The sequence below is a fragment of the Carcharodon carcharias genome, chromosome 5 (genome assembly GCF_017639515.1).
Source record: "Carcharodon carcharias isolate sCarCar2 chromosome 5, sCarCar2.pri, whole genome shotgun sequence".
NCBI classification, from domain to species: Eukaryota; Metazoa; Chordata; class Chondrichthyes; order Lamniformes; family Lamnidae; genus Carcharodon; species Carcharodon carcharias.
Genome location: NC_054471.1, coordinates 129860113 through 129873407, shown reverse-complemented (window position 1 = coordinate 129873407; position 13295 = coordinate 129860113). Strand labels below are relative to the sequence as shown.

The 13295-nt window shown below is 42.9% G+C and overlaps 1 protein-coding gene across 10 annotated transcripts in view; it reads right to left on the bottom strand.

The window, feature by feature from the left end:
- tbc1d32 (TBC1 domain family, member 32) overlaps positions 1 to 13295 on the bottom strand; it is a 418366-nt gene that overhangs the window by 102094 nt on the left and 302977 nt on the right. The gene's annotated exons all lie outside the window — the stretch shown is intronic.

The following is a 13295-nucleotide window of genomic DNA, read 5'->3' as shown; positions in this document are numbered from 1 at the left end:
CAGCTGTGGGAGGTGGTGCAATTCAACCTATCCCTGACCTTCTATTTTGCTCCACACCACCACCCCCCCCTTAAACAGTATAAAATCCATCATATTTCTACTTCTCTTTACCTCTGAAGAAGTCATATGGACTCGAAACATTAACTCTATTTCTCTCTCCACAGATACTGCCAGACCTGCTGAGTTTTCCAGCATTTTCTGTTTTTATTTTAGTATTCTGGGTGTTTAGTGAAAACCACATTTTCTCAGATGCTTTGGAAGAGAAGTCAACAATGACCTGGAGTTCAGGTTTTTGAGTGAGCGCACACAAGTATCATTAGCATACTGAAGCTCAATGACTGAAGTTGGGGTGAGTTTTGTTTTGGATTGAAGGCGGTGCAAGTTGAACAGTTTCCTGGGTGTTCTGTAAATTATCTCCACACCTGCGACTAATTTGCTGGAGATGAGGTGCAGCATTACAGCAAGGAAGATGGAAAAAAGGGTTGGTGCGATGTGACTGCTCTACTTGGAACTCAATCCTGGTAGGATGCTCCCAAGAGGATAACGGAAAGGATGTCTCCAAAGCATTCCTGAAGATGTCAAACATCTCTCACCCTGACTCATGGGAGCCCCTGAGCTCATGACTGACCAATCTGGAGATTTATTTGGGAAAGCACCAAACACTAAGAGATTTCTTCAAGAACATGCAGAGTCAAAGCTCAGGTGTCAGAGAGAGCACCCAAACCTCCCAACAACTCATCTACCTGACCCTCCAAGTGCCACCTGCCCCTCATGTAGCAGAGTCTGCAGATCTCATTTGGATTTATCAGCCATCTCAGAACCCTTCAAGGCAGAGTGGAAGCCAATCTCCTCGATCCGAAGGGACTGGCTAAGAAGAAACAATATGTCCTACAACATGATAACACATTAACTTTCTTTATTCCTACATGCCCCTGTCAATAAGCTGGCTGAATAAGGTAGTACCTATAAAGTGTGCACTTTTCTGTATGACTTTAACCTCCATGAATTCCCAAAGCATGATGTCAGTGAAAATACAAATTTAATAAAATGAGGTTCAGAATGAATAAAAGCAAGCCTACTCTTTTCTACCCACCATGCTTTCTAGGGATGCCTACATATGTCTTTCATTTTGTTGCTCCTTTTAGGTACGACTGAGGTGGTTCTCTTACCATGGTACCTAGTTTCTGGCAGGAAGTTCATGTTGACTGCATCACAGGAACTTGCTCCTGAGCAGCCTAGTCTTACCACCCAAGTTCCACTAGTATGGTGCTCTGATAGGGAAGGCCAGAGGCCTGGCATATTCTGAACTGAGACAGCAATATTAGGAATATAGGCCTGAATTTTTCCCTTGTCAGGCCCCCGACTGTGATTTCACACCGGCTGGCCAATTAATGGCCAGCCAGCGTGTAAAGCATGCTGAAAAGCTCAGCGCTGCCAGGGTGGGAGTGGGAAGAGGGCTGGCCATGATGTCACCACAAGCGCAAGTGAGAACTGCAAGAGAGCTCCCTGAAGGCAGACGGCTGCCTCAGAGAGCTGCAGGCCTGCAAATAATAAAGTATTAAAAAGCTGGAAAAAATATCCATGCAGCGCAACCAAGCACCTGAAAACATACCTCCTAAAATTGCTGTGCCCTGATATTTATTTTTATTTTATTTCCCAACGAAGCTTTCATCCCGCCCTTGGATGAGGTTTCATCAAAAATGTAAAGGCCGCCTGGCCGATTGGTCTGTCCGCCAACCGTAAGTTGGATGGGCCACAAAAAAATCACATTCAATCGCACCGTTAATGGGCTTAACTGCCCGCTTAATTGTCAGCAGGTGCATTTTCGACTGCTGTGAACGCCCACTGAGCGAAATATCACGCAAGTGCACAATGACGTGGGACGCTTGCCCGAGGTCATCTCACGCAATATTACGCCTGATTGGGTCGGGCACACGCCAGCCCGCAGGTTGTAAAATTCTGCCCGTAGATTCTAGCCTTTGGTGTGCCCCCACTGATTAGTGAAACAGCTGATTTAACGGCATATATCAGAGCCTCAAGGGTAAGTCATATTTAACTAACCGAGTGAATTTTTTGGGGAGGTTACTAACTTGGTAAATAAATGACCATACTATGGTTGTTATTTATGTGCACTTCCAGAAGATACTCGAAAAGATTCATCTCCAGCCACTGTTACCAAGAACGAAAGCACATGTAATTGGATGTTATCGACAGAGAATCACTGAATGATACAGCACTAAAGGAGTTCATTCTCACTAAGCCTGTGCTGGCTCTTTGGTAGGCCCATCCAATTAATCCCACTCTCCTGTGCTTTTCCCACTGCCCTGTATGTGCTTTGCCTTCAAGTATTTATCCAGTTCTCTTCTGAATGTTACTACTGAATCTGTTTCCAACCCACTTAGGCAGAAAAATTCCAGATCACAACAACTCACTGTATTAAAAAAAGTTTCCTCATGCCACCTCTGCCTCTTTTGCTTAATTACCTTAAATGTGTGTTGTCTGGTTGTTTACCCTGGAAACAGTTTCCTCTTATTTGCTCTATCAAACCCTTCATGATTTTGAATACCTCTATCAAATTTCCTCTTAACTTTCTGTGCTTTGAGGAGAACAGCCCCAGCTTCTCTACTCTCTCCACATAACTGAAGCACCGTATCGCAGATCCATTGGCAATCTCTCGTGTTGAGGATGGCTTTTCTTGCGGGTGGCTGAGTGGAAGTGAGATGTCAGTATTGGCCATCGGTTCGCAGCTGACTTACAAGCCCTACCTTAGCCTTGCAGGCTCTCTGACAGTGAAGATTCGGTTGCCAGCCAGTACAGATGGTGGCAGATTTTTGGCTGCAGCAGCTGTCCTTTCTGTCTCTCACCGTTCTCTCTCAGTGGCTGCTCTTGCTGATTAGAAGGTCTTGACACCATTTTTGATGATGAATCGCCAATTGTGCCAGAATTAGGCTTCTGCTTCCTGTGTTAATGTTAATAGAGCAGATCTTCATGGAGGCTTTGAGATTGTCTTTGAAATATTTCCTATGACCCTTGTGTGACATAGCTCTGAATAGAGCAGCTATTTTGGAAGTCTTGAGTCAGGCATTCTGACATGTCCCGTCCATCTCAGCTAAAGTGGCAAGTTTGAGTCTTGGACGACGCTCAAGTTTGTTCTTTTGTCCTCCCACTTGATTTGCAAGATCCTACAAGGCAGCCTAAGGGCCTTGATATGGCATCTATAAGTTATCCAAGCTTCATCACCATAGAGAAGCATGGCTAGAGCCATTGCTCTAGAGACTTTTGAGCTTAGTATCGGGTCTGATAACACTGTTCTTGAAAACTCAAGTATAATTTTACCAAAGGCTGAGCTAATTGGATGCAGTGAGATACCTCTTCATCAATGTCAGCTTTTTTTGTTAGAGGTAGCTTCCAAGATAAGGGAAGTGAAGGACATTTTCCAACACTTCACCATGAATCTCAATTGAAGACATTGAATTTGATACATTTGGGATGGGTTGGTAGAGGACTTTGGTCCTCCTAGTGTTCAGGACAAGTTCCATGTTCTCAAAGGCTTCGGTGAATATGTCAACCATTTGTTGTCACACTCACAATGTGGACTCGTGGATTTATTTGAAATGAACATTTTTACCCTAAAACAAAATAGATAATGGACATTCTGCTACTGAAACAAAATGGAGTTGGGAGGTCAGGTGACCTTTTATTTTCCTGTAAATATACATGGAACTAAACAAGGCCCTGAAAGCTAGCCTGCATGTCAGGACGAGTCATTAAAATGCAACAAACTTTTCCAGTGGATTAATGACTGTCATTGTCCAAATAATTGAAGAAACTGGTTCACAACAGACTTGCAGACCTCTTAGCTACAGAGTGGAGTTCCAAAGAATTGATGTGAAGAAACCCCTATTCTATCACAAGGATATGTAAAAGGGTGAAACTCAAACACTATTGTGTGTCAATGGCCAGGTCGTCAGAGACCAGTAGTGAGAGCAAAGAAAAAACAGATACTAAGGTCACATGACAAAAACCAGGTTTCTCATAAGGAACATTCAATAAGACACAATTTTGTGAACAGTAGGAAAGAAACAGATCCAGACCAGCAAAGGTATAGGATGCTGCTTGAGATCCATCAAAAGTTAAAGAATTAGGCCTCTCTCCTTTCTGTAATGCTGTTATAGTTCTTCGGAGTGAGTATTAACTTGTGCATCATTAGTATATTGTAAAATAAACAAAATGCTGGAAAAATTCAAGTCTGGCAGCACCTGTGGAGAGAGACACAAAGTTAACGTTTCGAGTTTGTATGACTGTTCTTCAGAGCATACTGTAGTTTTATTACAGAAGTGGTTATACACTTAATTGAGGCTGATGAGTTTACCATCAGTGTGATCAGTTATTACCATACCTGGGGGAAGTCTGTTAATAGTAAGTTGCAGTGTTTCTGCAAAAATATTAACAATAGTGTTGGTGCAAAGACACACCCCAGTTTGATGCCTGTTTTGAGAGCCTTTGCATGGTACTGTTATTTGCATATTGTCATTTAGGAGAAGGATGATGGTTGTGAACTTAGCTGGACATCCAAATCACTGTAGAACCTCCCAAGGGGCAGCTCGATTCATCCTGTCAAAGGCTTTTGTGAGATTGAAGAAAGCCAATATACAAAGAGATGTTCTGCTCTCTGCACTTTTCCTGAAGTTGATGTGCTGTGAAGATCGTATCAGTTGTTCTTCAGGTGGGTTGGAAGCCACACTGGGACTCTGGAAGGAGGAGCTCCTCTGCAATTGATGAAAAGTGACTAAGAAGCAGCCTAGCAAGAATTTTGTCAACAGTTGGGAACAACGTTGCCCATGTAGTTGCTACAGTTCGACTTGTCTCTTTTCTTGAAGGTTGTGATCACCATGGCAACTGTAAAGTCACTTGGAATTTCTTCACTCTGCCAGAGCTTCACAAATAGGGCACGCATCCAAGAGATCAGTATATCTCCAGTATGTTTCAGCATATCCGCTGGGGCGTTGACAGAGCTAGAAACTTTTTTGTTTCTCATCTCGTCAACAGCAGTTCCATTTGGTAGAGTGCTGGATTACTGTCTAGCTCACTTCTGATTGTTTGTTGTGAGGCGTTCTCCAGCAAGTGCGCCTGCACTTGGGAGTTCTGGGTGAGAAGTTCTATAAAGTGCCCTTTCGCATGTTGATACTGTCCATGTCTTTGAGGAGAGACTTGTCACCTTTGGATCCTACTGTTGTTGGTCCATGTGCTGAGGGTCCATAGATCTCTTTGGTTGCATTAAAAAAGGCACACATGCCATGCTTGTCAGAGAGGAGTTGAACTTCCTCACCCTTCTCTATTCACCATTTGTTCTTCAAATCACAGGTTCCTCTTTGAACTTCAGCTTTTGCTATCTAACAGGAGAGCTTCTTTTCTGGATCCACTTGCCAGGTTTGGAACGCTGTCCATTTACAATTGGTGAATTTACATATTTCTATATCGCTCTCCACCACTCTTGGTGTCTTTTACTGGTGTGTCCGAGGATATCTTGGCATATATGAGTACTGATGGATTTCATTGAAAGTCAGTCATCTTGACTGTTTCTTGATGGTGGGACCATCTGTTCCTGTAATTCCTGATTGATTTGATCCTGAAATTCCTCGAGTTTGGCATTGTTCTCCATATCCATCCCCACAGCTGTCAGTTCATTTGGGGGCCGTCTCAAGTGCCAATAACGAATGAGTAATGATCTGTCCAACATTCATCAGCCATAGCTGCAGCACGTGTGACGTGCACATCTTTTCAATCCTTGACCCTGACTATCCCATAGTCTATTGGGTGCCAGTGCTTTGATCTTGAATGTTGCCAAGATGTCTCAAAACAATTTTTTTGGTGGTAGAAGGTGCTATTGGCCACAAGATAATGTTTGCTACACAGAATAAGTAGGCATACACTGTTGCAGTTGGACTTTCCAACTCCATGTTGGTATGTTGACATGCTTGTAAAGCTCTTCTTCACCCTCTCCTAAGCCTTGACATCCCTCCTAAAATGTGGTGCCCAGAATTAAACAGCTGAGGCCTAGCCTATACTGTATAAACATTTAGTGTAATTTCATTGCTTTTGCACTCTATTCCTTTATTAATAAGCTATAAAGACATCCTGCCTATCACACAAATGAGTAATGTGGTATATGAATTTCAGTGCCAGTGTGATGATAGGTATGTAGGCCGTACATCCCAAAGACTGGCGAATCGTGTCAAACAGCATGTCTCAGCCACTTTTCACAACTGGCAAGGTACAGATCATACCCAACCAGCCCGTGTTTGCAAAACTCAAAACACAGTGTCCAACATTAGATGTGATTCTGTGATTGGATAATATTTGCTAAATAATCCTCAGTATGCTAAAAATTACAATGACAATCAATTCAAGAACATCAGTCGGACTCAATGTGAAGTGCATTTGCATGTACTGGAAGCTACATATATTAATACACAGGGCCCTGCTCTTTGCAGACAGAACGAACATGTATACACATTGCGCTTGTTTCAGCTAAATAGAAGTGATAGTCATTCGCTGACTTATTCCTCAGGGCAATGTCTTGACTAATCAGGTCAAGCTGCTTGTTTATATTTCAAACAATGCTTGACAGTTAACTGTCAGTCACCATCACTGTTGCATTCTCCATGGCAATGCCTCTACCAATCAGAGTCCACTTGCCAACCAATCAACGCTCTCTTCTCTTCACATACAGTATAGATTTTCTACTTATATTGGTATTCTTGTGAAGTGTCCTGATGAGTGCAAGATGAAAAGATTTGGCGTTTCTTTTTTCAGCAATATTCTAAACTTGGTGTTATGATCACTGTTTCCCAATTGCTCTCCCACAGAAACATGCTCCACTTGCCCCTCTTCATTCCCCAAAACTTAATCCATCTGGCTTCCTTCTCAATGGGCTGGAAATAAACTCAAAGAAAGTTGGCTTGTACTCATTGCAGGAATTCTTCCCCCTCTTTTCCCTTTACTCTATTACTATCCGAGTCTATATTAGAGTACATGGGTAGGGGATTGGTTAGGTGGTAGAAGGCAGAAAGCAGGGATAATTGGTATGTAGTTCAATTGGCAAGACGTGACCCACGGTGCACTCTAAGAGCCTGTAAAGGTTTTCACTATATTTATCAATGGCTTAGAAGAAGGAATAGGGAGATGCAGCTCCAAGTATCTCCAATGGATCAGAATCTGCCACATCCAGAATGGCGGTGGACAATTAAGCAACTAACTGGAAGTGGAGGCACCACAAATATCCCCATCCTCAATGATAAGGGAGCCCAGCACATCAGTACAAAAGACAAGGCTCAAGCCTTTGCAACCATCTTCAGCCAGAAGTGCCAAGAGGATGATACATCTCAGCCTCCTCCTGAGGCTCCTAGCATCACAGTTGCCAATCTTCAGCCAACTTTACTCACGATATCATGATATGAAAATATGGCTGATGGTACTGCATACTGCAAAGGGAATGGGCCATCACACCTTCCCTGCAGTAGTACCGAAGATCTGTGTTCCAAAATTAGCTGTGCCCTGAGCCAAGCTGTTCTAGTCCAGCCAAAACATTGGCACCTACCTGACAACGTGGAAAATTGCCCAATTATATTGCCCAATTATATCCTATCCTTAAAAAGCAAGACAAATCTGGCCAATTACTGCAGCCATTGACATTGACTGCCATTGACATCAATGTAACTCTTGACCAAGTGTGACATTAGCAAAATTAAAGTCAATGGGAATCCAAAAGTCATATCTAGCACAAAGGAAGATAGTTGTGGTTGTTGGAGGCTAGTAATTTCAGCTCGATGATAGTGTCCAAGGCCCAACCATCTTCAGCTGCTTCATAAATGATCTTCCCTCCATCATAAGGCAATGAGTGAGGACATTTGCTGATGATTGCAGTGTGTTCAGTACCATTCATGACTCCTCAGATACGGAGGCAGTCAGTGCCCATATGCCAGCAAGGTCTTAACATCATTCAGGCTTCGGCTAATAAGTGGCAAGTAGCATTTGCACCACAGAGGTGCCAGGCAATGACCGTCTTCAACAAGTGAGAATGTAACCATCTCCCATTGACATTCAGTGGCATTACCCTTACTGAATCTCCCACCATCAACATTCTGTGGGTTGCCATTGACCAGAAGCTTAACTGGAAGAGCCATATAAATACCATAGTTACAAGAGAAGGTCAGAGGCTGGGAATTCTACAGTGAGTAACTCACCTCCTGACTCCCCAAAGCCTGGGCACCATCTTACAAGGGACAAGTCAGGAGTGTGTTGGAATACTCTCCAATTACCTGGATGAGTATGACTCCAACAGCACACAAGAAGCTCAACACAATCAAGGACAGTGCAGCCTGTTTGATTGACACCCCATCCACCACCTTAAATACTCACTTCCTCCACTACCAACACACTGTGGCAACAGCATGTATCACATACAAGATGCAGCACAGGAATTTGCCAAGGCTCCTTCAACAACACCTTCCAAACCCACAAACTCTACCAGCTAGAAGGAGAAGTGCAAGATGCTTGGTAACACCACCGCCTGCAATTTTCCTTCCAAGCCATACAGTCCTGACTTAGAAATAATTCACCGTTTCTTCAGTTACTGGGTCAAAATCCTGTATCCCAAAGTATCTATTGTCTGCGGTACACTGTCCTATTTGCAGAAGAACCTATCGGGTGTAGGTCGGTCTTAGAAGTCACCTACGTACCCACTAGAACCCTACCAAACACCCCAGATGACAGACATGGTCACCTTCGCTTTGAAGGATGAACAATGTCGGTGTAACTACACCTGATGGACTTGCAGTGATCCAAGTAGGTGGCTTACCACCACCTTCTCGAGGGCAATTACAGATAAGAAACAAATGCTGGCCTTGCCAGTGACCCTGACATCCCATGAAAGAATAAAAAAGTGTTTGCTGACAACACTAAGTTAGGTCGCAAAATAAGCAGCATAGATGGAAGGAGGAAGTGGCAAAGGAGCATTGATAGGCTAAGGAGGAAACTGTGTTAGATAGAGGCAATTGCAATTTCAACTATTCTGGACTTCAGAGAAACAGATCAAAGTCTTTTCTAAATGGTAAGAAGCTAGGAACTGTGATGGGCCAGACAAATCTAAGGGTCATTAGGGAAATCATTAAAAGACAAGTGCAAAAGATAATTTAGAAGGCTATTGGAATGTCAGCCTGAAGGGGTCTGAAACACAAAGGAGTAGGAATGATGCTACAGTACTATAAAGCTCTGCTTAAACCCCATCTGAAGTACTGCTTTTGGATCTAGGCACATCTCAGGAAGACTATTGACATTAGAAGGGTGCAGCTCACGTTCACCAGAATGATATCAGGATCAAAAGTGTTATCTTATGAGGACAGGTTGCAGGGACTCGGCTTATATTATCTTGAATAAAGCAGTTTAAGAGGTGATCTAATTGAAGTGTTTAAGATGATTATTGAATTTGACAGGGCAGAAAGAGAGAAGCTATTTATTCTGGTGGATTTCAGAACAAGGGGTCATAACTTTAAATTATAGCTAAGCCATTCAGAGGTGATATGAGGAAGCACTTCTCCACACAAAGGATAGTGGAATTTGAAATTTCCTGCCTTAAAAAACCTGCTGAGGTTAAGTAAACTGTGAAACAAACAGATTTTTGTCAGGTAAGGGTATTAAGGGATATGGAGCAAAAGGGGATAAATGGAGTGAGAGAGAGATTAGCCATGATCTAATTGAATGGCAGAACAGGCTCAAAGGTCTAAAAGGCTTATCCATGTTCCACAGAGTTTTACTGGCCCCTGGAATGGCAGGCAGGGAGGCTGGGGAGGTTGGTGAGGGGTGGGGGTGTGTTGAAGATAAAGATGAGGCTGTAAAATAGCAGGGACCATGTTGGGATGGCTTCCCAATGCAGTTCAGTCGATGGGGATTTTTCCAACAGCAGGATGGGATGCAGAGCAGCCACTCGCTCCAAGGGGAAATGAGGCTAATTAAATGCTTTAAGGGCATTTTTCTGACAGCAGGTAGAAACCACTCATTGGTCCAAAGAGGAGAGTGTATGTATGGAAGGCAGTGGCCTCAACTCTCCTAACCCTAATGAGTCTTGGCATTCTGATTGAAACATTTTTTTTAATAACTTAAAAATCTGAGTTTCCAAAGTCTCCTGACAATTGGGCCAGCAACATCAGGAGGCTGCTGTTGTCCTTGACTAGAATCTGGTTGCTTATGATTAATAACGAGACTAGCATTTATTCCAGATTTATTAATTTAAATTCCTCCAGCTGCTGTGGTGGGATTTGAACTCATGTCTCTGGAGCTTTAGCCCAAGTCTCTGGATTATTGGTTCAGTAACATTACTACTATGTTACCATATAATGACATAGAAAATGACATATTTAACTCAATAGGATCCCACCCTAAATAAATGCTATTTTATTGTCAACCAGTGGAAGGCATCCAATTATGCTAGAAAATGCACATTGACACTAATACCACAAAATGAGCTTTAAGAACACCATGGATGGAATTTAGCTCCAGTGGCAGTGGTCCCGCCATTGGCTGGAGACCTGGTGAGAGCACTTGTCGTTTCTGTCCTGGAGGCCCGAAGAAACTTAAGTGTGCTCAGGCACTTACCTGGTCAGTCAGGCCACCCACATAATCAAGGTCCACGGAGGATGGAAATCCAATTCCTGATAGCTGCAGCCAGAGGCCAGCAACTCTCCATTGCTGACACCGCCACCAGGAGCTATGGCTGCTATCGGCAATACTCCGAGACCTTCATTGGGGATCATTGCTGGAGATAGGTGAGTGGGGCAGGATGGGGCCACTGGGAGTGGAGGAGGGAAATTTGGATGAAAGGGCAGGGTGTGGCTTTCAGCAGGCCCGCCCCCTCTTCCTGATGCCAGGTCCCTCAATCGAGCACCATGTGCCTGTGAACAAAGGACCCCCCCCCCCACCCCCCCACTCCAAAACCCCGGTTGGCTGCTGGCAAACCCAAACCCATCAGGATTTGTCAGGCGACCTTGAGAAGCTGTGGTAGATCGTGAGAGTACTGTTAAATCCCAGAGCCACCATTATATTCAGTGGGCTCAGGATAATTGGCTTTATGTGGCTCGTTAATGAGCTTAATTGACATCCGCTGCCAGCAGGCTGAATTCCCGTTTCCACCAGCTTTCTCAGCACCCCTCCCATCCCAACTGGATCACTGGGTCAAAATCCAGGAACTCCCTTTCTAACAGCACTGTAGGTGTACCTACACCACATGGACTGCAGTGGTTAAAGAAGGCAGCTCACCACCACCTTCTCAAGGGCAATTAGGGATGGGCAATAAATGCTGGCGAGCCAGCGAAGCCCACATCTCATGAATGAATAAAAAAAACACTAAATTTTCTCAATGTCAGGAATTGGAAGTGGACATGCCCGTCCAATTGTCCACCATCATGCCCACTCCAGTGAGCTCCATTAAATCCTAGCCCGTGTTATTTCCTGCCTAGCATTAAATTGCTCCTATAACTTATCAACATATGAAAATTAGAGCCTCAATATTTTTCTCAGGATCAAGTAAGTTATTTTCCTGGCTGTGGGCTTCAAATACTGTGATTAAGTTGAATGAATTAAAACAGGAGTTAATGACGTGTTGGCTACTGGGACTTGAACATTTTCCCAGCCTGGTCTGAGTTGAAGAAAACTGATTCCAGCCTACTGAATCTGAATTTGAAGAGATTGCAAAGGTGGTTGGAATTGTCTTTCTTAGAGGGAAGCCAGTCTTTTCTTTTCATTACGTTTTTATGTCTTGCCTCATAGATCAAAGAACAGACATTCAAACATCCATATCAAAGCCACATGCAGCTGCTACTTTTAAAAAGGTCATTTTGCCTTCATGAACAAAAATCCAACAATAAAGAGAAGTTCACTTTGCTTTTAGTGACACAGGTCCTTAATAGCAATAAAGGAATCTTATGCTGAAACACATCATGTCCGCCACCCCCAGAATATGGACTTGAACACAGATGGTGCCAGGCCTGCAGAGTTTTCCAGATTTTTCTGTTTTTATTTATTATTACCCACAAAGTTTATTTTGGAGGTGAATTTTTGATGTCAATAAAGTGAGATAGCAGTATAGATCCCATCGTTCTGAGCTAGGTTCAAGCAGTGAAAGAACAACATATTTACTAACTAGGTTATCTAAATTCCAGAATTCATGTCTAAATAATGCTTGAAAAGGTTTGCCTTCCATGAATTTGCATGTATGCTTTGATCTACACAATCTAACCACTAATCTGTTTACAAATTGTTGAGGTGCATGTTAGAAAATTAATAAGTAACGAACAACAATAGGAGCATAGTTAGGCCGTTAACAACATGGCTGATCTTCCAGCTCAACTCAAATGCCCTGCACAATCCCTGTATCCTTTGATCCCTAGTGTCCAAAAATCTATTGATTTCCGTCTTGAATATGCTTATGTTCTTTAGCCTAATACGATCTTCAAATCCACTTATTAGCCACAGTTGAACCATTTTGCCCAAGGGTTTTTTATTCCTCAAGGAGTGTATATTTGTTACAAATTATGAATTCATTTGTTAAATGTTTACCTTTGCTTATCTCCCGTCATATATTTTAATCTGGTTTCCTAATCAATCCTCACCAGCTTATCCCTCAGAATTGCATAGTTTATCTTCTTCAAATTTAAGACTCTAGTTTCAGATTTAACTAAATCACTCTTGAACTCAATATAAAATTCCATTGTATTACAATCCCTCTTCCGCAGAGCTCCATTACAGGGTTATTAATTAAGTCTGTCCCACTTTAGGAGGGATGTTAAGGTCTTGGAGAGGGTGCAGAAGAGATTTACTTGAATAGTTTCAGGGTTGAAGGATTTCAATAATGTGGAAAGACTGGAGAGGTGTTGTTGTTCTCCTTACAGAAGAGGAGGTTAAGGAAAAAAATGGTACAAGGTGTTTAAAATTGTGAATGATTTTGAAGAAGTAAACAAGGGAAAATGTTTGCTGTGGCAGACGGGTAGGTAAACAGAGGACAAAGATCTAAGGTGAATGGCAGAAGAACCGGATGCACTATGAGGAACTTTTTTTTTTACACTGAGTTATTGTGATCTGGAATGCACTTCCTGGCTGATGGAAGCAGATTCAATAATGTAGTGATTGTAAGTAAAACCTTTCATACCATTTTGGGAATCATGTGACTGTACAGACAAATCAGCCCTAAGTGGTGGTAATATTAGGGGCAGAGCTTTCTAGTCCTGGTTCAAGCATGTAGC